Source organism: Schistocerca gregaria, chromosome 2, assembly GCF_023897955.1.
Source record: "Schistocerca gregaria isolate iqSchGreg1 chromosome 2, iqSchGreg1.2, whole genome shotgun sequence".
Classification (NCBI taxonomy): domain Eukaryota; kingdom Metazoa; phylum Arthropoda; class Insecta; order Orthoptera; family Acrididae; genus Schistocerca; species Schistocerca gregaria.
This window is the reverse complement of record NC_064921.1, coordinates 528956501-528984099: the sequence shown is the minus strand read 5'-3', so window position 1 is coordinate 528984099 and position 27599 is coordinate 528956501. Positions and strand designations below refer to the sequence as shown.

General features: G+C 42.8%; 1 protein-coding gene and 1 non-coding gene across 2 annotated transcripts in view; one reads left to right on the top strand and one right to left on the bottom strand.

Annotated features, from left to right (window-relative positions):
• LOC126335869 (G-protein coupled receptor GRL101-like) overlaps positions 1-27599 on the bottom strand; it is a 697223-nt gene that overhangs the window by 233932 nt on the left and 435692 nt on the right. The window lies entirely within an intron of this gene.
• Positions 7433-7507, top strand: Trnas-cga (transfer RNA serine (anticodon CGA)). The gene has a single exon. It is a non-coding gene; the product is annotated as a tRNA-Ser (tRNA).

Here is a 27599-nt window from a genome sequence, read left to right as displayed (position 1 = left end):
TGAAGCGAATGCCGCCAACTGTTTCCTTCAGTTTAGAAATCGATTTGAACTCACGAAGGCTTAAGTCAGGGGAGTGCAGTAGGTAGTATAGCGCTTAGCAGCCACGTCAGTCAAACAAATCAGTAGACCGCGGATTTTAGGTAAAAACCTATTTTGTTCCTGAGTTCCTATTTGCATAAACATTTGTACTTATGCGTTTAATGACTATTTACACTTAAAAGCGTTAATTCTATAAGACCTAAAAAAGCCTATTTCGACGTTAGTGCCCATTTTTGCCTATTTCGGCTTTAATATCCTAAAACAGTGCAGAATGAGATTTTCACTCTGCAGCGGAGTGTGCGCTGATATGAAACTTCCTGGCAGATTAAAACTGTGTGCCCGACCGAGACTCGAACTCGGGACCTTCGCCTTTCGCGGGCAAGTGCTCCACCAACTTTTTTTTTTTTTTTTTTTTTTTTTTCTTTCCCACCCATTCGTTACATTCAACCTCTGACGAGACCGACCAAATATAGACTGAGAAACAAGACCACACACTTTGTGCATTCGGAATCGAAGGCAGGGCGTCCCTCGCCGCATTTGCTACGATTGCCATTTGCTACTTCTGCAGAAGCGGCGGCGGCGACGACGGCGACGACGACGACGAATATCGCAAGAGGCTCTGAGATATGTGAGAAATACATCTATAAAATGTAATTCAGACTGCCTCGTCCCACCTTATGCTGTACCGCCTTGGCAAATGCTTTATCTGCGACATTCGCCTTAATCACATCTGAGAGTAATTCTTAAAAAAACGCCTGTCGCTAATTGTTCGTCATCACAGGTACTGTTTGCTATACGGCCACGACGCGCAACTGATTTCCAAAATTCATCTTTCTCCTGTGAGGATGGAACTTACGACCCCTGTTTTATTAGACCAGTGCTCTACCACTTTTTTTTTTTTATTTTTTTTTCCGACGCCTTATTCACTTTTTTTTTTTTGTTTTTTTTGTTAAGGCACTAATTCCATAGCCTCCTTTCCTTCTTGAGATTAATAATAATAATAAAAAAGTATGTTCCCTTCCATGGAAACAAATGAGACTTCCTTCTCAGTCATAAAATGAATGTATAAGAAAACAATTTATCTTTAACCCTGCGATACTGGCTTTCGGCTTCGGCTTCTTCTGTGCAATAAACAAAATAGCCTTCGTTGCCAGCAGAGGATAAGTGATTGTAATATGAAACTGTAAAATTGTACTTCTCCCCAATTGTTTTTGTTTAAGCGTCGTTTCGCTTAAATAAACGATTTTTGTTTATCTCGTTGGCTTGTCAACCAATGCCCAGTCGCTCGAATACAATTTTAAGCATATTGCCGTAGTTTTTCTTGTGGTCTTTATATTTCAGGGCGTTATAAAAAGCACACTTCAAGTACATGTAAAAATCAGTGGAATTGTCATTTCCCAGGTGATTAATTACGTAATTCACATAGTGTCCCATTAACCAATGGACCGAGTTGTTTTTTGCTGCTGGAAAATAGCAAGTCTGAGGCCTGAGGAATGTAACAGGGGGAAAATTTTCCACCGAAGATCTCGTAAGAAAAGCCAGTTGTTCCCTAATCCAATTACAGAGTTGTAGATTGCCACCGCACGTGAATCTGTGCACTAACGTGTCGATCAATTTACATTTGAGACATAGGTTCGTGTCGCTAACGCCGATTGCATGTAACCTTTCATTGGTGCTTACGGTCTCATTCACTGTTTTATACCACGCTGACTTGACGTCCGATGGTAGACCACGCATATTAATATTTTTCCATATGGCGTCCCAATCAGTGTGTGGGTATTTACTTTCCAATTTGTTTCTCCCCTCCATTTTCTTTCGATGGCACAGAATATCGCGGGCCGTGATCCGTCGTGAGTTGATGATGACACCACCGAGATAGCTGAATTCCACAAAATATACACGAACGTACTGGAGCCGGTTATTTATTTTTTGCACATTCACCGGCGCCTGTAAACTGGCAGGCCTGACAACTTCAAATAATTTAGTTGTAATGCTATCAGCGTGGTCGCTAAGGATAGTGGCGGTCCTTTTTATAAAAAGCGCAGACGCCTTATTTCTGATGTCAACTAACCCCAAACCTCCATTCCTGGGATCTAAGGTCGCAGTTTTTGCGTCGACTCTGAATATATCCCCTCTCCAAAGATAGCTGGCAATGGTAGACATTATCTTTTTTCCAATCATTTTCGGTAGTGGGAAGATCTGTGCTATAAAGTAACTCCTGGAGAGAATGCAGTGGTTAATGAAAATCACCCTCTGAACTTGGTTCATGTTACGGTGGAGGTTTTCTCTTGTTGTTCCAAGAAGTTGTCCCGACGTATTTCTCCAATTGATAGCTGCCATTTTTAACGGACAAGGTGTCAGTGTTATTCCTAGTGCTTTGCATTGGGTGACCATTGTGGCCCAGGCTAAGGTGGTATGTTGAAAACCCCGCAGGTTTAGGAGTTTGCTTTTGTTTGCGTTGACACCTGCTCCGGAGACTCTACAGTACTTTTTAATTAGCGTTTCCAATTTCAAAATGTCGTCGGGATTTCGCAGGACGACTCCGACATCATCGGCATAGGCGTTTATGACTGTTCGGTGACCAGATAATGTGATGCCAGTTAGAGTGGCATGAACACTGCGGAGGAAAGGTTCTAATGAAAGCACGAATAGGAACATGGAGAGGGGGCTTCCTTGAGGAACGCCGCGCCTGATCTGAATCTGCTTTGTCCTCTGGCAGTTAACTGATATACAAGCGCTGATGCCTGTTGCAACATTTCTGATCACACTTACGACTCGCTCATTAAAACCTATTTTGTTCAGTGTGGCACTAAGGAATCTATGATCCACACGATCAAATGCTTTCTGGAAGTCAATAAACATGATAGCACATTTTATGGTGGTCACAGCAGTGATTGCAATTATATCTCTATATTCAGCTATGCTTTTGAAAATGCTCTTGGTAGGCACACAGGACTGGTATGGACTTACTATCTTTTTGGCCAACTGTGAGAGTCTGTTGTTTAAAATTCTGCCGATGATTTTATAATCGGAGTTTAACAGGGAGATAGGACGAAAGTTGTTGAGGTTTCTTTTTGCAGCATTTTTTGGGATTAGTACTATTGTGCTCTCTTTAAAAACAGCAGGTAAATGCTTTCCCTGAAGCACCTCGTTCGTCATTCGGGTAAACATGTCACCAATCAGTGGCCAGTATAGTTTATAAAATTCAACAGGCAAACCATCCGGTCCCGGCGATTTCCTCAGAGGAGATTTGCAGATGATTCTGTGGATATCTTCGTTAGTACACTCAACGAGAAGGTCTTCGTTTTCCTCGTCCGAGACCTGTGGAGCTATGGAACTAAGGAACTCATCGAAGGACTCTTCACATACCGGGTTGGCAGTGTATAGGTCTTCGTAATATTTGTGCACTGCATTGACGATGTCTCTCTGAGTCGTGAGTGTCTCGCCAGTTTCAGACTGAAGTCCATCAATGAAGGTGCGTCTCCTGTTTCTTTCGTGCTTCAGTAGATGGTACAAGGAAGCATGTTCATCCTCCACGACTGTCTTAGCCTTGGATTTTAATTTCAGACCCTCCATCTGCTGTCTTTTAAGACTGAGCAATTTGGCCTTAGTTTGCTTGATATCTGCCAGACGGACGTTGGAAGTGTTTGCCTGCTCATATAAATTTCGCAGCATGGTATAATAAAATTCTATGGAATTTTTCAAGTCTTTCGATCGTTGTACACTATACTGGATGAGAACTTTTCTCAGTTTAGGCTTTGCCCTGTTGCACCACCAGTCTAGTACTGAGACGTGTCTATCGGCAGAGCGGAGGCACAATGCCCACGCTTCTGTCAAACTTTCTTCTAATCCGTCGTCCTGCATCAGTGACGTATTAAGGTGCCATGAACTTCTAAAACGGCGAGTGGGTTGCGCAGTAAGGTTGATGGAAGCTAGCACGGAGCTATGATCAGAAAAGTAAACTGGAATCGTCTCTGCTTTAATGAAGGAGCTAACTAGACTTTGCGATATGTAGAGTCTGTCGATCCTGCTACGTGAGTGAGGACCTAGGAATGTAAATGCCACAAATGTGGGATACATTATTTCCCAAGCATCTTTAAGCTGTAAAACAGTAACGAAACGCTTCAGTTCATTGCAGTTATTAAAATTCGGAACCTGGTCTTTCTTATTTATCACACAATTAAAATCACCGCCTATTATAAGATCTTTTGGGTTTTTCCGTAATAAATAAATGATTTCTTCTTTATAGAACTGTGCTCTTTCCATTCTATTGGATGTGCCAGAAGGGGCATACAGATTGATAAGGGTAGAACCAAAGACTTTTATACCTATCGCTCTGCCGGAGTCCAACCTCTCGATATCCGAGACAGGAATCCCCTCCCTGACTAAAATTGCTGTACCGACGTTGGTGTCAAGTGAGACATTTAAAATCGCCAAATATCCAGGCACTGTAAGATTAGTCAGCACTACTTCCTGTAGGAAAGCAATGTCCGTCCCTGACTCATATAAATAATCCTTGAGCGCTGTAACTTTAGTCACGGATGTAATCCTGTTAATATTGATAGTCGTAATTGTATATGCCTGGGACATTTAGTTTGCAGAAAAAGTAAATAAGTGATTAAAAAGATAACAAAATATTAATAAAAAAAAGAGATGTGCAGCTTCTAGAAGGGAGAAACGACTCCGCTTAAACAAACATCTAAAAGAATAGTCAGTATTTGAAGCTCGGTAAACACTTCATCTGGTTCCTCTGAAATATGACTAAGACAGTAGTACAATTAGAAATGAAACTGGTTCAACAAAATCCTTTTTTTTTTCATCTTACAGCCTCATTTTGGTGCAGGATTCCGAACATCTCGGGTTGTAGTTTTACCGAGGGGCTTTGCATCACTAATGTCACTTGAAGGTACCTCCTTAGGTCTTTCCGTGATGATTTCATACAAGACGTTCTTGGCCGTCGCTTCCTCTTGTGCTGGTTGTTGTTTGCTTTGGTTACGGGAAGCTTTGAGATGAGGTTGCGGTTTGAGTCGGCGTCTTCGGACATCTTGGTTCAACGCGCCGTCATTCGGATTGTCTATCTTTACCACCGTTGTGACCGAAGCTGCCTCAACAGCGTCCTTTTTACGAGTGCCATTTCCTGGTTCTTCCGTCACTAGCTCCAGAGCACTGACTGAGTCGGCGGTTTGTGGGTCTGTAAGTTCTTGAGTTGGGTTCCGCTCCGTCACCTCTTGTGCTTCGGAGTGCGCCTCTTCCGTCTCCGCGACAATCGTTACTGCGTCCCCTCCGTGGACCGTTTGTACCTGTTCAGCCGCCGACAGCGGCCGGGTTGCCTCAGCGGCTGTCGTCACGTCAATACATGTACTGTTTGTTTCCTCGAGCACATCCGCATTACACTGCTTCTGCTTGCGGGTGGAAGGCGAATTACGGGCGGACTCGCCGTCCGAGCCGTCATCGGTCGTTTCCAACGGTCGCTTCTTATTCTGGAGATCGCAATCGGGAACAGAAGGGTGTGATGTAATGACGCTCAGGGGAGGGAACTCCGTAGTAGTTATGGCGGGCACTGCAGAAGTACATGCACCACTGTCGTTAACCGAAAGAAGGGAAGTGCTATTTGGTAAGACATCGCTGAGGGTCAGTTTTTGACGCTGTGTTAGATTGTTCCGAAGAACAAAAACACGGCGCGGACAATCTTGTCGGAAATGACCTGTCTCATTGCAAATATTGCACGTGCGCTCCTGACCAGAATACACAACATGTGCTTTATGGCCTGCAACGGATATATGGGACGGAATGTTGGCTTTCACCTCCATTTCAACAGATCTAATGCCATTAAAACACTGTATCTTGTATAGCTTCGACCATCTTTCGTTATAGATAGATTTAACTTCGCCATATTTAGATAGAGCGTCCTTGATCAACTGATTATCAATTTCAATTGGAACATTCAAAATCCTGACATTGGTGTACATGATATCAGCTTTTCGTACAGAGACATTACTTTTTGAACCGTCTCGATGAACAAATTCGACGGAATTACCCCATTTTGCAAGCAACTTATCGACTGTCACTGAGTTCAGAAATTTAACAAAAACACAGTATTTTTCAGCATCTAATTGCGTGGTATGAACAGAGTCAGAATTTATACCGATTACCTCAGTCAGCCAATCGTGGATTTCCAGCGCAGTGGGTTGGACCGGCCGTGTTTCTTTCTCGAACGAGAAGACTAAAGTATTCTTCCTGACGGTGTCAGACATGGTCGTCGGTTCCGACGAAATTCCGGCAACAACCGAAATTGCGGCGAAGCACGAGACGTGGAACGGACGAAAGCACTATAAAAACACTTATCAGAGACACCACTCAAAAAATAACAGCGAAAATGTACAGCTAACTTCACGTAAACACCAAACACCGGCGATAGCGCTAACGTACGCGGAGTAAACAACAAGCACGTCCGACCGCGGCGACGGCTAAAGCCAGAATGCCAACTGAGCTACCGAAGCTCGACTCACGCCCGGTACTCACAGCTTTACTTCTGCCAGTATCCGTCTCCTACCTTCCAAACTTTACAGAAGCTCTTCTGGCAAACATGCAGAACTAGCACTCCTCAAAGAAAGGATATTGTGGAGACATGGCTTAGCCACAGCCTGGGGGATGTTTCCAGAATGAGATTTCCAATCTGCAGCGGAGTGTGCGCTGATATGAAACTTCCTGGCAGATTAGAACTATGTGCCCGACCGAGACTTGAAATCGGGACCTTTGCCTTTCGCGGGCAAGTGCTCTACCAACTTAGCTACCGAAGCACGACTCACGCCCGGTACTCACAGCTTTACTTCTGCCAGTATCCGTCTCCTACCTTCCAAACTTCACAGAAGCTCTTCTGGCAAACATGCAGAACTAGCACTCCTGAAAGAAAGGATACTGTAGAGACATGGCTTAGCCACAGCCTGGGGGATGTTTCCAGAATGAGATTTTCACTCTGCAGCGGAGTGTGCGCTGATATGAAACTTCCTGGCAGATTAAAACTGTGTGCGCGACCGAGACTCGAACTCGGGACCTGGCAGAAGTAAAGCTGTGAGTACCGGGCGTGAGTCGTACTTCGGTAGCTCAGTTGGTAGAGCGCTTGCCCGCGAAAGGCAAAGGCCCCGAGTTCGAGTCTTGGTCGGGCACACAGTTTTAATCTGCCAGGAAGTTTCATATCAGCGCACACTCCGGTGCTGAGTGAAAATCTCATTCTGGAAACATCCCCCAGGCTGTGGCTAAGCCATATCTCCACAGTATCCTTTCTTTCAGGAGTGCTAGTTCTGCATGTTTGCCAGAAGAGCTTCTATAAAGTTTGGAAGGTAGGAGACGGATACTGGCAGAAGTAAAGCTGTGAGTACCGGGCGTGAGTCGTGCTTCGGTAGCTCAGTTGGTAGAGCACTTGTCCGCGAAAGGCAGAGGTCCCGAGTTCGAGTCTCGGTCGGGCGCACAGTTTTAATCTGCCAGGAAGTTTCATATCAGCGCACACTCCGCTGCAGAGGGAAAATCTCATTCTGGAAACATTCCCCAGGCTGTGGCTAAGCCATGTCTCTACATTATCCTTTCTTTCAGGAGTGCTAGTTCTGCATGTTTGCCAGAAGAGCTTCTGTAAAGTTTGGAAGGTAGGAGACGGATACTGGCAGAAGTAAAGCTGTGAGTACCGGGCGTGAGTCGTGCTTCGGTAGCTCAGTTGGTAGAGCACTTGCCCGCGAAAGGCAAAGGTCCCGAGTTCGAGTCTCGGTCGGGCACACAGTTTTAATCTGCCAGGAAGTTTCATATCAGCGCACACTCCGCTGCAGAGTGAAAATCTCATTCTGGAAACATCCCCCAGGCTGTGGCTAAGCCATGTCTCTACAGTATCCTTTCTTTCAGGAGTGCTAGTTCTGCATGTTTGCCAGAAGAGCTTCTGTAAAGTTTGGAAGGTAGGAGACGGATACTGGCACAAGTAAAGCTGTGAGTACCGGGCGTGAGTCGTGCTTCGGTAGCTCAGTTGGTAGAGCACTTGCCCGCGAAAGGAAAAGGTCCCGAGTTCGAGTCTCGGTCGGGCACACAGTTTTAATCTTCCAGGTAGTTTCATATCAGCGCACACTCCGCTGCAGAGTGAAAATCTCATTCTGGAAATATCCCCCAGGCTGTGGCTAAGCCATGTCTCCACAGTAGCCTTTCTTTCAGGAGTTCTATTTCTGCATGTTTGCCAGAAGAGCTTCTGTAAAGATTGGAAGGTAGGAGACGGATACTGGCAGAAGTAAAGCTGTGAGTACCGGGCGTGAGTCGTGCTTCGGTAGCTCAGTTGGTAGAGCACTTGCCCGCGAAAGGAAAAGGTCCCGAGTTCGAGTCTCGGTCGGGCACACAGTTTTAATCTTCCAGGTAGTTTCATATCAGTGCACACTCCGCTGCAGAGTGAAAATCTCATTCTGGAAATATCCCCCAGGCTGTGGCTAAGCCATGTCTCCACAGTAGCCTTTCTTTCAGGAGTTCTAGTTCTGCATGTTTGCCAGAAGAGCTTCTGTAAAGTTTGGAAGGTAGGAGACGGATACTGGTAGAAGTAAAGCTGTGAGGAGCGGGCGTGAGTCGTGCTTCGGTAGCTCAGTTGGTAGAGCACTTGCCCGCGAAAGGCAAAGGCCCCGAGTTCGAGTCTCGGTCGGGCACACAGTTTTAATCTGCCAGGAAGTTTCATCCTAAAAAAGTTCCTATTTCATCATGTAAGACAGTGGCTCCAAGTTTTTCCACACTATACGAAGGATGGAAAAAAATATTTTCTGCCCAGCGTGCAGCAAGGTGGCTAGTTGATATGCGCTCATGCTTCGTATTTGCCTAACACTTCGGTCTTTATTTTGTTATATCGCTGTCCTTGTTAATACCAAATACTCTTTGTAGGTGTATTATTATTTATATGTAAAAAATATAATCACGGATCTTAAGTTGGTACTTATGCGTTTCATGACTAACTAAACTGAATACCGTTAGTTCTATAGGACCTAAAATTGGGTATTTCGACGTTGACGCCTAATTTCGCCTATTTCGGCATCAAAATCATAAAAAGTAACTATTTCGTTAATCTCAAATAGAGTTCTTGCGTTTTCAAAGATTACAAAAACGAAGCAAACTTAGGGCTTTATGTCTCGTCGAAGGCGAAGGTCGTTAGAGACTGTTTACAATTCGTTTGCTTGCCTTACTACCAACAGCACTCGGCACGGTTGAATGGTCATCCATCCAAGTACCCGCCGAGCGCGACAGTGCTTAACTTGGGTGAGAGAATTGGAACCGGTGAAAGATTTGAGTTACCCATTAGAATCGAACGTGGGAGTACTGAATGTTATATTTGAAAATATTTCGTCAGTACCATTCTGGCCAGCTGTGGATTTTCGCAAAGAATCAGTTTCATAGGCCTCAAGCTGAGCACGGATTAAAAAATCACAATGTTAATCGTAAACGCTCTCTATAGCTAAATTACTGCCCTTCGCGCATTTTCTCGCTGCTGTCTATAGGCAGTCCTATCAAACTACTCTGTTTCCTGAAAGTGAGATTTTTTCATCTGAAGCACCAGTAGATTCCATTCGCTTGTTCAGAAGGGGCGGCCACCTGACAGGTGCCATTAAGTCCAGCAACGAGTACTGTACTTCCGCAGTGATTTGTGTCATGCACTTGTGGCAGCAAACATCCCCTTTCGGAAACTAGAAAACACTATTTTCAGAGGTTTTCTTGTGAAGTAGTGCCATCAGTCTATTCCTGCAGAGTCAACTCTACGTAAGAATTATGTGGATTCAGCTTACAACGCTGAATTGCACCCAATCCAAGATGACGTTGGAGAATCTTGTATATGTATTTCTGTGGATGAAACTACAGACAGTCTTGGCCGTTACACTGGAAGCCTGATTATTGACAAGCTAGATCCAGATGCTCCATCCAGGGCTCATTTGACTTACTCAAAACAGATTCCAAAAACTAACCAACAAACAATAGCACAGTTTGTGAGCTATGGGCTTAAGGAGCTATTCCCAAACGGAGTGGATGAGAATAAGGTGCTTCTGGCCGTCACTGATGATGCTGCATATATGATAGCAGCGTTTCAACTATTAAAAGTACTCTACCCATTGATGCTGCACGTAACTTGTATAGTGCATTGGATCAACCGCGTTGCAGACCAAGTAAGGCTACAATTTCCTAAAGTAAATAAAGTAATATCTACGACGAAGAAAATTTTCGTTACGGCACCATCAAGAATACAGGCATTCAAAGAACAGCTTCCAGATGTCCCATTCCGCCAGAGCCTGTTGTCACCCGCTGGGGCACGTGGCTAGTAGCAGCAGAATACTATAGTACGCATCTCTCAGCTGTCCAGGTGGTTGAAAATACACCGGGGGATGCTGCATCCGTAACTGCAGCAATGGAGTTACTCAAAGATTCTTCTTTAAAACGGGACTTATCTTACATTAGGGCCCACTACACATTAATGGCAAGAATAATTTTACAATTAGAAGGCTCAGGGAGACCTATCTGCGACAATATTTCTTTGCTTGACGAAGTCAAAATGAAAATTAATGAACCGCCAGGTGAACTAGGGGAAAAAGTACGGGCAAAAATGCAAATGGTTTTGCAGAAGAACACTGGCCTGAAGGATCTGTATGCAGCTGCTGACATACTAAGTGGAAAATCCAGCACTCCTGACTGCAGCATTCCTGTCCAACATGTGCCGAAAATGAAGTACGCCCCTGTCACATCTGTTGATGTAGAACGTTCTTTTTCAGCGTATAAATTGATTCTGACTGACAAGCGCCACAGTTTTTCACTAGAGAACCTAGAAAAGATTTTGGTTATTTATTGTGAAGCCAACTATGGTCAGAATATGTGAAACTACGAATGTATTAATTAAACCATTGCCACATACTTTTTACGGAGATCTTTATCTTGCAGGAACTCAAAAATCTTTGGAGTTATGTTCAACATTAATGTTGTAGATTGCTGTGGTCTGTAACTGTGTAAATATTCATTCTCCTTGTTTAATGATTAATAAGATGTTTATACTGTCAACACTGTGTATTTTAATTTATTTTTATTTTCTCTGCATCATTTTTATTAGAGCCTATTTTAGGTTTTTATAGCCTAAATGAACTACTGAATGAGCCTATTTTAGGTGCCTAAAACACACTTTTTTACGACCTAAAAATCCGTGGTCTACAAATCAGTAACACCTTGCACTGTACGTGCTTGAGCATTGTCCTGCAACATGATGATAAGGTCCTGCAGTAAGTGTCATGACTTCTGTCTCTAAGCTGGTCGTAGGTTGTATTCCAAAAATGAACAGATTAGAGACAGAAGTGGTGACACTTTCTGCACGACCTGATCATCATTTCTTAGGACAGTGCTCAAGCACGTACAATGCAACGTGTTTCTGATTTGTTTGACTGACGTGGGTGCTAAGCGCAATACCACCTACTACACCCCCCTGACTTAAGCTGTCTTTCCTTCAAATCGATTTCTAAACTGAAGGAAACACTTCACGGCATTCGCTTCAGGACTGCTACAAATTCATCTGGCAATAGCCCGCGCCGCTCGAAATGCAACATAACTGGTACTGCTAAGAGTATCCTACGACTTCCACATCGCCGGCAACGGGCTATACACAATCCTGGTGACTACTTTGAAGGTCAGTAAAACTTTGAAACACGTACCTATTTTGTACGATCTGTAAATAAATAGTTACCACTACTAAAGTTCCAACCCTCGTATGTTGTACAGTCAAGAAATTAACGACACAGTGCTGCTTTTAAACATAGACATTTACCCACACTACACATCTGACACGATCTCTCAGAGCATGCCAGCGTTCGTACCCTGTGCAATATCTTGTTTATCTGGTTAGATCGAGTGACACTCTCTGGAATTTACTCGGTGAAGTATCCACTTTTCAGTAAAACATTACCTGATCACTGAAAACTCTCAAACGGTAATTGAGAGTGTGCATAACTGCTCGGAGCTGTCGCTTTTTTTCTCGACACTCTGTCTCAGATTTGTCATACTTCGATAAGTTTTTTGGACTTTCTTTGTGCGGAACTTTAAAATTAGAGCGATGAAGGAGTTGGTATGTCTTTATAGGCTATATCGTCTGTAATGCCGTCAGTGTTCAATAAAGCGAGGCAAATGGAGTGTTTTATGTGTAATGAACTGAATTAGGCTATTATGGTTGTTTGGTGATCTCCTCTTTGGCTGAGCAAGTTTCATGGTCGAACTTTACCGACAACAGCTACCAATCAACTTACCCACATTTTATAAAAATATACTTTGCAATATCTCAGTGATCACTGTTAGGAAGGAATATTTCTATTTCTTAACTTCTAAACCAATTACAAAGTGTAGAGAATTTGGTTATACTGAATGTAAATTATTAATTCAACAATATAATAATGTAGTTACAAAGAAGTGTTTTGAGGCTATCAGTAAGCAGTAGTATTTCCCTTCCCACTATGAACTTGATTTATAGAAATGCTATGAGGGAGAAGATGGAGCTTTCAGGAAAGACATCTGAAAAGAGCCTAAAGTAAGAAGTCGTACTGGGACACTGTTCTTCAGGTCACTGCTATTCTAGTGTCACAACAGTACATGTTGCCTATAAAGAGCGGGAAGCTAAATCAGTATCGTAGCTGGACACTTAAAAGTCTACAAACATCATTAGGCAAGAGAACAGAACCAAAAACCAATTCCGTAAAGTAAAAGTACGTTTATCATTCAGTCACATCATCTCACTGCATTCCTGCAGCAGCAATATTCTTTTGCAAGACACCGAACTCTAAAACTCCATTCCATGCAGTTCCTTTCGCATTGGTCGCCCGAAAACTGGTATATAAGGACCCGTATTTACTGGACAGAAACAATTTCTGCCGGTCCTGAAGCCGACTGCCTATGACAGGTCGTGACACTCATCTCTAGTCGGTGTCAGTTAAGATACTTTTACCACTGCTGTTCTTAGGTTGTGTAACGCGCCTGCGAATCGCATACCTCTCCGCATAGACACGATGGACAATCAGAATTTACATACGTACTTCACCAACCTCTTTAAGGTGCGAGGCCGATGGTATGTCTAGTACCACTGTAATTTTCTCCCCTTCCTTGTTCTATTCACGAATGGTGCGTGAAAAGAATGATTGTCGGTAAATCTCCGTAGGAAGTGAACTTTTCTGGGATTCCCCTTGAGATGAGCGGACAAGACACTGTATGGTGAAGGAAGTAATATAGTCCCCCACTCATCTCGGTCGCACTATCTCACAATTCAATTACCATGGCTTGAGATATCTGTGAATATTTTCATTTAATTTTTAAATGGTCTGTAAATATCCTTTTCAAAGTTGTGTCACCTTATGTTATATACGGACCTGTCGCACTAAAGCGACCACCGCTCTGTTCGACGCCTATGTGCAACAACCATTCATCGGCGGCAGGTGGCAGCGCAATTAGTGGAGGGTATATAAAACGTGTCGGAGGGAGGCGGGAAGAGGGTATAAAGGGTGTTACAAAAAGGTACAGCCAAACTTTCAGGAAACATTCCTCACACTCAAATAAAGAAAATATGTTAGGTGGACATGCGTCCGGAAAAGCTTAATTTCCATGTTAGAGCTCATTTTAGTTTCGTCAGAATGTACGCTCAATGGAGCACGTTGTCATGATTTCATACGGGACTCTCTACCTGTGCTGCTAGAATGTGTGCCTTTACAAGTACGACACAACATGGGGTTCATGCACGATGGAGCTCCTGCACATTTCAGTCGAAGTGTTCGTACGCTTCTCAACAACAGATTTGGTGACCGATGGATTGGTAGAGGCGGACCAATTCCATGGCCTCCACGCTCTCCTGACCTCAACCCTCTTGACTTTCATTTATAGGGGCATTTGAAAGCTCCTGTCTACGCAACCTCGGTACCAAATGTAGAGACTCTTCGCGCTCGTATTGTGGATGGCTGTGATACAATACGCCATTCTCCAGGGCTGCATCAGCGCATCAGGGATGCGATGGAGTGTGGATGCATGTATCCTTGCTAACGGTGGACATTTTGAACATTTCCTGTAACAAAGTGTGGGAAGTCACGCTGGTACGTTCTGTTGCTGTGTGTTTTCATTCCATGATTAATGTGATTTGAAGAGAAGTAATAAAATAAGCTCTAACATGGAAAGTAAGCGTTTCCGGACACATGTCCACATAACATATTTTCTTTCCTTGTATGTGAGGAATGTTTCCTGAGAGTTTGGCCGTACCTTTTTGTAACACCCTATAAAGAAACAGTGCATACGCTGTCGTAATATGGAAAAGGAGCAATTTATGACGAAGAAAAGAGCATGTCGTTGGCTTTCAGGCCAAGGGTGGAATCATTTTCGGCACGGCTATGTCTATAGATTCCTCGTGTGCCGCCGCGGTTAAAGTATACTGGGCATGAGAGAATGGCGTTATGCAAAATCGGCGCCGAGGGAGCTGTGGTGCACCGCGGGATGTAGATGACAGGGGTGAATGGCAGCTGTGGAGCAACCGACTGCCCAGTTGATCCAAGAGGTTACCAACAATGGCACCACAACGACCGTCCAGCGAACGTGGCTTTGTATGGCCGTCTGGAGCACGTACCAGGTTCATGTACCTATGCTGACTGCTGTTCGTTGGCGATGAAGACTCTACACGCCAATGCCACAACTGTAGGTCATCTGAGTGGCAACAGGTGTTTTTCCAGATGAATCACATTTTTTGCTCCATCGGACAGATGACCTTTGGCGTGTAGGGCCCCGCAAAAATCATCGGAAGTGTCCATTTCGGAGGAAGGATAGTTTTGGTCTGGGGAATGTTTCTATGGGATTCTCCGGATCCTCTCATCATTTTGGAAGGCACATCTGATCAACTTAAGTATGTATCTATCCTTCGGGTATCATTTCGAAAAAACGTACAGTTTGTTTTCCCTCGGCACGATGGCATCTACCAGCGCGACAATACAACGTATCACACAGTGTACGGCTTGCGTGGTTCCAAGAGCGTAAGGAAGAGACTATCGTACTCCCCTGGTCACCAAACATCCTGAATTTAATCTCAATAGAGGATCTGTGGGACCACTTCGATCGATTTTTCGGCGACAGTGGATCCTCACCCTTGAAACCTAGTGCAGCTAGGCACGACGCTGGAGTCAGCAGGATTCTCCATAACAATCGGTATCTTTCAGAACCTCACTGACACCTTTCCTGCACGTCCGCGCTGCAAAAGGTGGTTGTTCAGGCTTCTGACAGCTGGCCAAATTAATGTTACTAGACCGTGTATATGTACTAAACTGTAACATATGTAACTGTTTAATGTTTAGAGAATATAGTACCGTACGTGATACAAAAGATGGTGATTACCACCAACGGAAAGGTTTAGGCGGGAGAGTTGAAGGTGGATAGGCGTGAGGTAAGGCGCCACGTTTTTGTGTGGTTAAGAGTCTGTCGCTAACTTTCGATAAGTAGACATCCCAAGAGCTCAGCGAGGCAAGGATTTCTGGGAAAGTGGATTAAATATGCCGCGGATGTGAATTTCTCCTAATGCTGTATCATGATATTTATTGGGCTGCTCTGGAATTCGCTTTTGCGTTGCCAAGATGAAATGTGGAGAATATTTTTGCATGTGTGCCATAATTCCATCACAAAGCAATGTTCTTTCGCCATAGAAGGTCGCCTCCACTAACTTCGAGACAATGCGATGCTTAGTTTCGCATATACGTGCATAGATCAGTGTCTGCTAAAGTTTTCAGATTGTAAGCACTGAATATTAACTGTGTGTCACAAACTCGATTTATCTTAATCACTCACCGTTTAGGCGCTTACCTTAACACCAAGACTATTCCGAGTGTTGACACATGATAATTGTGTAATTGAAAGTAGTGTGAAGATGCCTGGAGCAATAGTATTTGATTTTGCATGTAGTCTTTTATGTGAAGTATTCCATGTGGTTTTTTAAAATTTGTAATTTCTATTCATAGTGAAAGAACATCTACTTGAGAACCCTATAGAGATAAATTACTTCAAACAATGATTGAAATTATTTCAGACAATGTAAAATTTACTAGTATGACTTGTTAAAATTTACTAGTATAGCCTGTTAGTACCCTACTGATCCTAGACCATGACAGACAGGTGGCCAAAGCACTACCACGTGTTCAATATTTTTGCCAACAGTGCATCTGTATATTTATGCTGATGTATTTTTGTTGGTATTATTAAACGTTAAAAGTGTTAGAGAGAAACGTAGTATGATGTAGAATAATTTCGTATAACATAGTCAGTGAATCATTAAATTAGCAGTGGAAGTTAACCAAATGTTCGTATATTTAGTTTGTTTTCAAATACTTAAATTAATAAGTAATAGATTCACACTATCCTTGTACTCTTACATAACATTATCTGTGCAATGTAAAACCTTAGAAACAATCAATGAAAATAACTGGTGTCCACGTTAGTTGAGGCGACCGCTCGGCAACTATTTCAGAAATTACTGTTTACCAAAAGTGAGTTTGTAAGACTGGTTAGTACTGTTGCCCCATTAAGTAACATAGTGCAAGCAACATTCTCTTTTTACACCTTAAAGACATTAGTATATGTAAGCGTGATGTAGTTGCTGCCATAATTACTTAAACTGAAAACATATCAAGTCATGACTGTTTACATCGCTTGTACATGCTGTCGTCTTCGTGTCCAAAAGCTAAACAAATTTCTTATTGAAGTAAACATTTTTTAATTCAGCAGTTGCTTTAATTCTCGTTATACACTTGGCTGAAATTACTTTGTGCCCAAATTAATGTGGAGACCGTCTATTTTGTTTTACCACACACGTTTACGGCACACCTTATACCCCACGTTTGTACTGAGTTGTAACAGATCGCTGGTTCGATTTTCACTAGAATGACATATTTTGATTTCAGTGCTTAAATCATTCAGGGCACGATACAAAGACCGACCAGCCTCCAATTAGCACACGATAACTTAAATCCTGGTAAAGGGCTAGCATTACAGAGTGGAACTGCTAGTACAGTACTCCCCTAGTGTGTTATATGTGACGAAGCGCGCCGGTATTCATTGAATCTTTTCTATCTGTTCTAATAATCCTATATGGTAAGTGAGGAGGATAAGCAATACATACGAATCTGTAGGACTGTGATTCATAGGACACTTCTTTCACGGGTAATTCATGTTTCCTTCACATTTCTTCAATGAATCTCAGAATGCTTTTCATACAATTTGTGTTATGGGATCATTTCACTTCAAGAATCACCGGGTGACAAGCCCTAGAAATTTTACAGTATTTACAATTACTAGTGATATGTCACCATTAGTGTTATCGTACAGTAGTGGATGTCTTTTCCTGTTTATGCGCAATACGTTACATTAAATTGTGTTCTATTTCATCTGCAGTTCCTGCACCAACCACTACAAGTCTTGTTACTTTTCTTCTGGCACTGCTGCCTACTGTGACATACGCGCCATTTACGAACAACCTCATGGAGCTTCCGACGTAATCATTTACACAGGGTGTAAAAAAGCTACCTATACGAAATTGTAGAGTCTTTAGAGAGGAGAAAAAGGAACACTTTTCTGCGTGACACAAATGTCAAAGGCGCACCATTTATGGGTCCTTGAAGAGTTTGTTGCTGGACATCTCTTTGTTCAACGTTCACCGTTGTTTTGACTGTTTGACTGTTTCGCATGTAACAAGTTGACACTGGAATCTGATTTGCGACTGAGTTACGTCTTACTTCTAGGGAAGATATGTTTTCATCACTGCTGGCACTGTTTCGTTCCGGGGCTGAATACACTATAACCGATTTATCTAAAATTACCAGATATATGTAGAGGAACGATGCAACTGTTGAGTAGCATGGTTCTTGTATGTAGATCGATTTCCAGTGAGAACATTATCAAATCGTTTCACATTTCAAAGACTGGAGGGCCATCTTCGTTAAAGAAGATCCCGTAGACTCGACGACGGTAAAATGGTACACGTCGTAATGTGCGAACTTTTCACTTTGAGGTAGCTGCATTACAGCGATCTGAGGACATCAGCAACACCAGTAAAGATACATATCCCAGGTGCTAAATACCTCCAACCCCAATGTGTGGAGCTTCGTGCATAAGATAAGTATGTATCCATTCAACTGTCAGAAAGTGCAACCTATTATCTGACGACGTTCGCCAGAATATGGAATTCTGCCATTGGAGTCTGCACCGAACAGTAAACATCCATGATTTCCAAACTGATGAAGCTGCGTTCACAATGGAAGAAATATTTAATAGCCACTATAGCTATTTGAGGCAGTTGGAAAATCCTATGGCAATTCTTGTATTCCAGAGTCACCAAAGATTTATCTTAAATTTGATAGCTGGTATTGTTTGCTTTTTCCTATCAGGCTTCACGGAGGAATTTACCATTTTTTTCTCGGTGGCGTATTACAAGAAATGTTGGAGAGTCACGCAACGATTATGGTTCCAGCACGCAAGGGGCTTCATCACACTTTGCCGTTAATGTAAGATAACATTTAGACAATATTGTCCCCAGTCATGGAATATAGAAGGGACTGTCAGTACGGTGTCCACCACTTTTTGCCGAACACGTACTATGGACTTCTTTCTGCGGAAGACATGAAACGTTTGGTGCTCGAGACTCCGACTGACACACCACAAGAGCTGGTTGCCGGTTTGGTTGAAGATGCAGCCAATATTTGTGAAAAATCTGGTTGGCACGCAGATGCCAGATGTGTACAAATGGCAACGGATGATGTTTCCAGCAACATCTCTACAACAATATCAAACACACTCCATCTCTGGACATGAAACCTTCATGGGCCCCTAATGGGTAAACGATGCACCTATGACAGTCTCTTAAAAATGTGTTTCTTTGGTCTCCTCTAAACACACTAAAATATTACCCATGTAGTCATGTTACAACCGATATATGTTTTAAACATATCACAGTTCCTTGGATTACTCCGGAAATTTGTCGATCTTGTTTCCTCAAGAGCGACGTGCTGATACGCTAAGAAATCGGGAAAATCTTTCGACGGTGTGGTCATGGGCGCGTCCGTACATGATAATTCCTTAATGCTACCGGCATGTTCCACGACGACCCATTTCACTGCACTGATACCGTATAACAGAATGGAACATACGCGCATTACTTCGCTGCCACGCTTACGCCATATGACCGTCAGTTACCAACTCTAAACCATCCACCTTATGCCCGTTTTGCGCCATCTACAACGCTACAAACTGACCAGTGTGGCCTTTTGAGAGAGTGTCTAATTTTTTTTCCCTGTGAGCATATTTTTTTGGGACTTACAGCTGCCTCACAGAGCGCAAACGTATTAGTGAGTGTGAAACTTCCTAGTAGAGCAAAACTGTGTGTCGGACCGAGACTCGAACTCGGGACGTTTGCCTTTCGCGGGCAAGTGCTCTACCAACTGAGCTACCCAATCACGACTCACGACCCATCATCAAAGCTTTACGTTTGCCAGTAGCTCGTCTCCTATCTTACTCGGGTAGCTCGTTGGTAGAGCATTTGCCCGCGAAAGGCAAAGGCCCTATTTCGAGTCTCGGTCCAACACACAGTTTTAATCTGTCAGGAAGTTTCAGATCAGCGCACACTCCACTGCAGAGAGATATTCTCATTCTGGTATTAGTGAGTGTTCGTAGTAGATATTCAACAAGTGAGCCAAGCAGGCGTGTTCCGGCGAGTTAGAAGAAAAGCTGGTGTCTGCTACAAATCGCTGGTAGCACGAAAGGAACGTTACGCAGGGTGACTCAAGAGGAAAGATACGTGCTTTGAAGGGGGAGAGCATTGATTACTCCGAACAAAAAACTTCAAACATATGCCCTTTTCCCATCCATATCCGACGGATAGCTCTTTGAAAATCACAGGCGTCACTGTCATGTCCTTCTGCACCAACAGTAAGATTCGCATACGACCAAAGCCGCATTAGGCCTCGTAGTATTGTCTTTACCGTCCATTTCAATACGCACTTCTCTTGGATCGTATTTTAAACGTGTGTGCTCCACTAACGGACCTACGAATGAACTGAGATCACCAATACAACAGCTTCTACTAGAGTTGCAAAACGCTTTGCAATTAACGGTGGACTTCTTGAGCATCTTTCTTGAGGAAATGTACACAATTAAACAAAACATTAGATCACAACGTTTCATTAGTACTCCTGCATTTGTCCTGTCTCCCTTTGTTTTCATTAGTCTCCTCGGAAATTGTTAAGAATAGGACACATTTTAGGAGGATCTTTTTTTATTCAAGGTCATTATCATCCCTCAAAGCACGTTCTTTTCTTCCTGCCTGACACTGTATACAGACTGATTCCTGGATGATGTTACAAACTTTCAGAGGAAATGGAAAAGAGTAAATGTATCAATTTCAGGTAAGGGTCTTGGTCCGGTAACGTCGGAGTGGAAATCTATAAGCGAGAACCGTTCCGGCACTTCTGGCAGTGCAATATATACGGGCTACCGGTACTGTTGTTGCTATAATTGTAAGGCAGGCAACTTTCAGAGGTGGTAGTATGGACCAAAACAAGGGAAAAGGTATGGGCACTAAAATAGATATCTTAAGAGCTATGGGCACTTTCTCAGCAGAAAGGAAGTGTTTCACAGTAGCGAAGAAAAACAAGTGTTCCTAGCTCTTATGGTGTGGATTTTACAGCTCATGTTCACTCATCTTTCTTTCTTGTTTTGGTTCACACTACCACTTTTGAAAGTTATCTATCCTACAACCTTAACATCAACAACGCCGATACATGCATTCCAAGGTCAGAGATATCAATGATTTTCACTTGTAACTTTCGGCTCGTTTGTTTCCGACCAGGGCCCATTACTAGGAATTAACAGATTTACCCTTCTCCGACACCCCTGAAAGACTGTAACATCACCATGGAATCACCCTGAATCTGTCTACATAAACTGAACTTAAATTCCAGTGTTAAGACTTTGAAGGTTGTTTAAGGGTATTTTATGAGTATATATCCGTGATCCGGTGGTTCGCTACAGATTAATTACATTTACGCTGATTTCGTATCCGAATTTACCTTTGTATTTTTGTTCAACTGGAAATAACTGCACAACAGTGGGTATGAACAATTTGTCTCGTTTGCAAATAAATAACGTATTCTGCTTACTCGCTGTACCTGCCGTTGACAACGGTAATTTCCAGTTCACTCTTTACTCTCATGCTTCTATTTAGTACTGGTCCATTCTGCGTCGGGTTTACTTTTCTTCTCAGCGCTTGTAGTTGTCTGATAACAGAGAGACATGGCACATATGTTTAGTGATGAAGAATTGTGAATGTTGCAGACATTAAGGTACGGTGATGTGGACCCATCGCTGTGGTAACAGCTTCGCCTATGCCGTGCCACTCTTTTGCTGCATTCAATCAACTTACGAGTAGCATACCACCCAACTCCCAACGCAGTGATTCCATGACATACTTTCAGGGGTAATGGAGAAGGGTAAGTGTATCAATGTAGGGTAAGGGACCTCTGTCCAGGGACGACAAGGTCGCAATTTATAATCGAAAATCGTTGTGATACCTCTTCTACTGCAAATTCTTTGTTTTCCATATTTTTAGAGGAGGTAGTATTGGTAAAAAATAAGCGAAAGTTGTCTAATATTCCAAAAAGTGATGTATTCAAGAGTAGTCTCACATTTAAGTGAAAATAATTTACTCAGTATGTCACAGTTCGGATTCCGGAAGGATTACTCGACTGAGAATGCTATCTTCACATTTAGCCATCAAATAGTACAAGCCCTAAATAACAAATTATCACCAGCTGGTATTTTTTGTGATCTCTCCAAGGCATTTGACTGTGTTGTTCATGTCACACTCTTAGAAAAACTCTGGTTTTATAGAACTGAAGGCTATATACACAGATAGTTTGAATCATACTTGCCGGCCGGAGTGGCCGTGCGATTCTAGGGGCTACAGTCTGGAACCGAGGGACCGCTACGGTCGCAGGTTCGAATCCTGCCTCGGGCATGGATGTGTGTGATGTCCTTAGGTTAGTTAGGTTTAATTAGTTCTAAGTTCTAAGCGACTGATGACCTCAAAAATTAAGTCGCATAGCGCTCAGAGCCATTTGAACCATTTTTTGAATCGTACTTAATGAACAGAAAACAACAATTTGTGCTGAATAACACAAATAATGTTGGGAGGGTAGTAAATTCTAATGAATGGGGAGTTATCACAAAGGGAGTCCCGCAGGGTTCAATTTTAGGACCTCTACTGTTCCTTATTCATGTGAATGACCTCCCACTTAACGTTCAGCAAGCGGAACTAGTACTTTGTGCAGATGACACGAGTGTTATAATAAATCCTATTCCAGAAAAGGCAGCTGAATATATTGTTAAGGATATCTTTCACACAATTCTTAAGTGTTTCTCAGAAAATGGACTCTCACTTAACTTTGAAAAAACTGACTACATCCAGGTTTGTCACGGAAAAGAGTCATACCGACTATTGAAGTAGCATATGAAAAGGGCTCAGTTAACAGGGTATATTTCTCCAAATTTTTGCGTGGTCACATTGATGACAACTTGAACAGGAAGAAGCATATTACTGAGCTTCTCAAACAACTAAGTTCAGCTTCTTTAGCTCTTCGTATAATCGCTAGTCTTGGTAATAAACAGATCAGCCTCCTAACGCACTTTGCATATTTCCACTCAATAATCTCTTCTGGAATAGTTTTCTGGGGTAACTCACCACTTAGATATGAACTATTGATTGCACAAAAGAGAGCAGTGAGAATAATTAGTGGTGTTCACCCAAGGACGTCATGTAGGCACCGTTTCAAGGACCTAGGTATTTTAACTGCACCATCAGAGTATATAAATTCGCTAATGAAATTCGTTATAAATAATCCATCTGAATTCGAGAAGAACAGTGATGTTCATACGTACAATACTAGAGGGAAAAATGACCTTTCCTATCCGTTATTGAAGCTGTCAGTTGCTCAAAAAGGAGTACATTATTCAGCAACAAAAATCTTTGATCATTTGCCCAACAACATAAAATGTCTGGCAGGTTAGCAGATCAAGTTTTAGATCTAGCTTAAAATCATTCCTTTTGGACAACTCCTTCTACTCCATGGACGAGTTTCTATTTCAGAAATGGTAAAAAAATTCTACCTTTGTACTTCTAATTGTAGTTGCATGTATAGAACTAAAAATTTCAGTAATCTGACTTGTTCCACATCATCCCGGTAATGTAATCGGGAAAATGATCTACGGAACATGACATAACTAAAACTAATAACATGGGTATTAAAATGTATATATTAACTGCTATGAACACTTTACCTCTTCTCGAAATATGGAAAGCAAAGAGATTACAGTAGAACGGGTCCACTATCAGAGGCATCAGAACGATTTTCGCTAATACACAGACGAGCCAAAACATTATGACCACCTGCTTAATAGCTTGTTTGTCGGTCTTTGGAACGAAACGCATCATTGATTCTGAGTGTCCGGCTTCAGACAGCTTATTCGTAGGTTTGTGGAGGTATATGGCATTAGATGTCTTCTCGCAGGCCATGTAATTCGCGTAAATAACGGGCCGCTGATCTGCGTACTCTTACGATGGTGCTCGACAGCGACCCAGATGGGTGCAATATGATTTACATCGGGCGAATATTGCGCAGAAACATCAACGTAAGTTCATTATAATGCTCCTCAAACTACTGTAGAGTGGTTCTGGCTACGAAATGTGGACAGTTATGCTGATGAGAGATGACATTGGCATCAAGGAAGATATCTAGCATGAAGGGGATGCAGGTGGTTCACAGCTACTACTGCGTCTTCGATTATTGTCACATGTCGCTGGAAGCGCAGCAGAGTGCTTCCCATAGAGTAATTCTATCCCACCAGCTTAATTCCGTGGTGTGCTGCACGTTTCGAGCCGCCGTTCACCTCGATAACTGCATTTGTGCCGACGACCACGGACCCAGTGTAGCACAAATGTAATTCACCCGAAGAATCGACGCGTTTCCTTGATCAACGGTCTAATCCCTACGATCCCGTGCCCACTGCAGTCATAACTCACGATATCGAAGGGTCAACATGTGAACGCGTAGGGCTGGACTGCTGCAGAGCTCCATGGTCGACAATGTACGATGAATGGTGCTCTGAAATACTTGTGCGTGCACCAACACTGTGCTCTTTCGGCAGAGATGCCACAAATAACCATGTGTCGTACTTTTCAGAGAACACAAGCCTCCGAACCCAACCTTCTGTGAAGAGTAGTGAAAGTCGAACCATTTAGCGCCTAGTGGTAGTCTCACTTTGCTTTTACCTCTTTCCATAAATGCTCGCCAGAGTAACACGTGAAAATTCGACCAGCTTCGTCGTTTTAGAGATATTCGTTTACAGGCTCTGCGTAATAATAATCTGCACATTGTGAAAGTCGCTTATCTACATCTACATCTACATCTACATGACTACTCTGCAATTCACATTTAAGTGCTTGGCAGAGGGTTCATCGAACCACAATCATACTATCTCTCTACTATTCCACTCCCGAACAGCGAGCGGGAAAAACGGAACACCTAAACCTTTCTGTTCGTGCTCTGATTTCTCTTATATTATTTTGATGATCATTCCTACCTATGTAGGTTGGGCTCAACAAAATATTATCGCATTCGGAAGAGAAAGTTGGTGATTGAATTTTCGTAAATAGATCTCGCCGCGACAAAAAACGTCTATGCTGTAATGACTTCCATCCCAACTCGTGTATCATATCTGCCACACTCTCTCCCCTATAAAGTGATAATACAAAACGAGCTGCCCTTTTTTGCACCCTTTCGATGTCCTCCGTCAATCCCACCTGGTAAGGATCCCACACCGCGCAGCAATATTCTAACAGAGGACGAACGAGTGTAGTGTAAGCTGTCTCTTTAGTGGACTTGTTGCATCTTCTAAGTGTCCTGCCAATGAAACGCAACCTTTGGCTCGCCTTCCCGACAATATTATCTATGTGTTCCTTCCAACTGAAGTTGTTCGTAATTTTAACACCCAGGTACTTAGTTGAATTGACAGCCTTGAGAATTGTACTATTTATCGAGTAATCGAATTCCAACGGATTTCTTTTGGAACTCATGTGGATCATCTCACACTTTTCGTTATTTAGCGTCAACTGCCACCTGACACACCATCCAGCAATCTTTTCTAAATCGCTTTGCAACTGATACTGGTCTTCGGATGACCTAACTAGACGGTAAATTACAGCATCATCTGCGAACAGTCTAAGAGAACTGCTCAGATTGTCACCCAGGTCATTTATATAGATCAGGAACAGTAGAGGTCCCAGGACGCTTCCCTGGGGAACACCTGATATCACTTCAGTTTTACTCGATGATTTGCCGTCTATTACTACGAACTGCGACCTTCCTGACAGGAAATCACGAATCCAGTCGCACAACTGAGACGATACCCCATAGCTCCGCAGCTTGATTAGAAGTCGCTTGTGAGGAACAGTGTCAAAAGCTTTCCGGAAATCTAGAAATACGGAATCAACTTGAGATCCCCTGTCGATAGCGGCCATTACTTCGTGCGAATAAAGAGCTAGCTGCGTTGCACAAGAGCGATGTTTTCTGAAGCCATGCTGATTACGTGTCAATAGATCGTTCCCTTCGAGGTGATTCATAATGTTTGAATACAGTATATGATCCAAAACCCTACTGCAAACCGACGTCAATGATATAGGTCTGTAGTTAAATGGATTACTCCTACTACCCTTCTTGAACACTGGTGCGACCTGCGCAATTTTCCAATCTGTAGGTACAGATCTCTCGGTGAGCGAGCGGATGTATATGAGTGCTAAGTAGGGAGCTATAGTATCAACGTAATCTGAAAGGAACCTCCCCATTTTCAGTTCATGTCTTCGCTAGGGTGATACCCCGTAAATGTCTGCACCGCTTAGATAAGATTTTTTCCCACGTCACATGCCCGCATCGCCACCAGGCGGCATCCAACGCCATAGAGGCCAGTGGTTATAATGTTTTGGCTTATCAGTGTAACTTTCGTCTCACCAGGACAACACAGTCAATGCCATAACCCAATTTCCCAGAAACTTTGGTTAGTGGAAAAGGGGCAAAATAAGCGGACACGAGTCTCGGCTTATCGGTAGATACTCGATCGCCTTTGAAAAAATGATGGTCACAGTTTTACAAATATTTTCCAGTTATTGTCTGTACCTTTTATCCTGCACAATGGTGATTAGCGTCATGACTGCTTAATTTTGCGTTCCCTGTTCGAAACCCCATTGTTAGATTTTTCATTTATATACCTAAGTCTGTATAAGCTCACTACACGAATGTTTTGCATTGTACGTATATTGATATATAATTGTCCTGCCCCGATAGCCGAGCGGTAGCCGGCACGGTAGCTCAGCGTGTTCGGTCAGAGCGCTGCGTGCTCTCTGTAATAAAAAAAAAATGAGTCAAGGAATCAACGATCAAATCGAACGGATGTCTTGTGACGTCCGCCCAGACCAAACGCAACGAACTATATCGAACAAAAAAAAGTGGTCAGCGTGACAGATTGCCGTCGTACGGCCTCGGGTTCGATTCCCGGCTGGGTGTTGTATTCATCATCACTTCATCCCATCCGGCGCGCAGGTCGCCCAATGTGGAGTCGAATGTAACAAGACCTGCACCAAGGCGGCCGGACCTTCCCCGCAAGGGGCCTCCCGGCCAATGACGCCAAACGCTCATTTCCATTTTTCATATAATTATCCTTATCTGTTTACTAATAGTTTGTCGGATGAATGCGTTAAAAATATGAAAATAATGTGTAATAGTTTTTCCTGTAGTGTAGCTTGATTCACAATTAATTGCAAGCGCCAGTGTTTGGAAGAGTGATGCGTTATTAATGGTTTTCCGCTGAATTATTGCCAATGTGCTAAGTCTTGGGCAACGACGTTTCCATCCCGAATGATTCATACAAAGAAATGTTACTGTGGCACACCTGCCCTCACACGTAGCTCGTAATGTCCGGAACAGCTTTGTTTCGCATATTTCTACCATTAGTGTGATCCAGTGGAATGCAGCAAATCTTTCTACACGAACACATATGTATAAAATACAGGAATTAATATAAGGATTGATATAAGAATGAAATATCAGAATATCAGAATTTAAAAATATTGTAACCCCCCAACATATCATACATACATATATTTTGTAATAAGTGTATGACACTTACTCTGAAATCCAGTTGTAATTTTACAGTTAAAATAACATCATTGTATCCCCTAATCTCGCAAGAAACTTTCGTGTAATAATTTCCTATGTATAAGGGTAAATACATGAAGACAGAGAAAATAAAGTATATAAAAACAATAATCGTGTTTGGAAAAGGTGGCACAAAATGTTGAATCCGCGATGCTAACCACTGTGTCACAATTCGCCCGCAGATAGCGGCCGTCAGATGAGGGGCTTATAAAGTACCTAGAAAATTTCGAGCGTCGTTTATTGGGAAAATGTTGAGTATGTACGGAT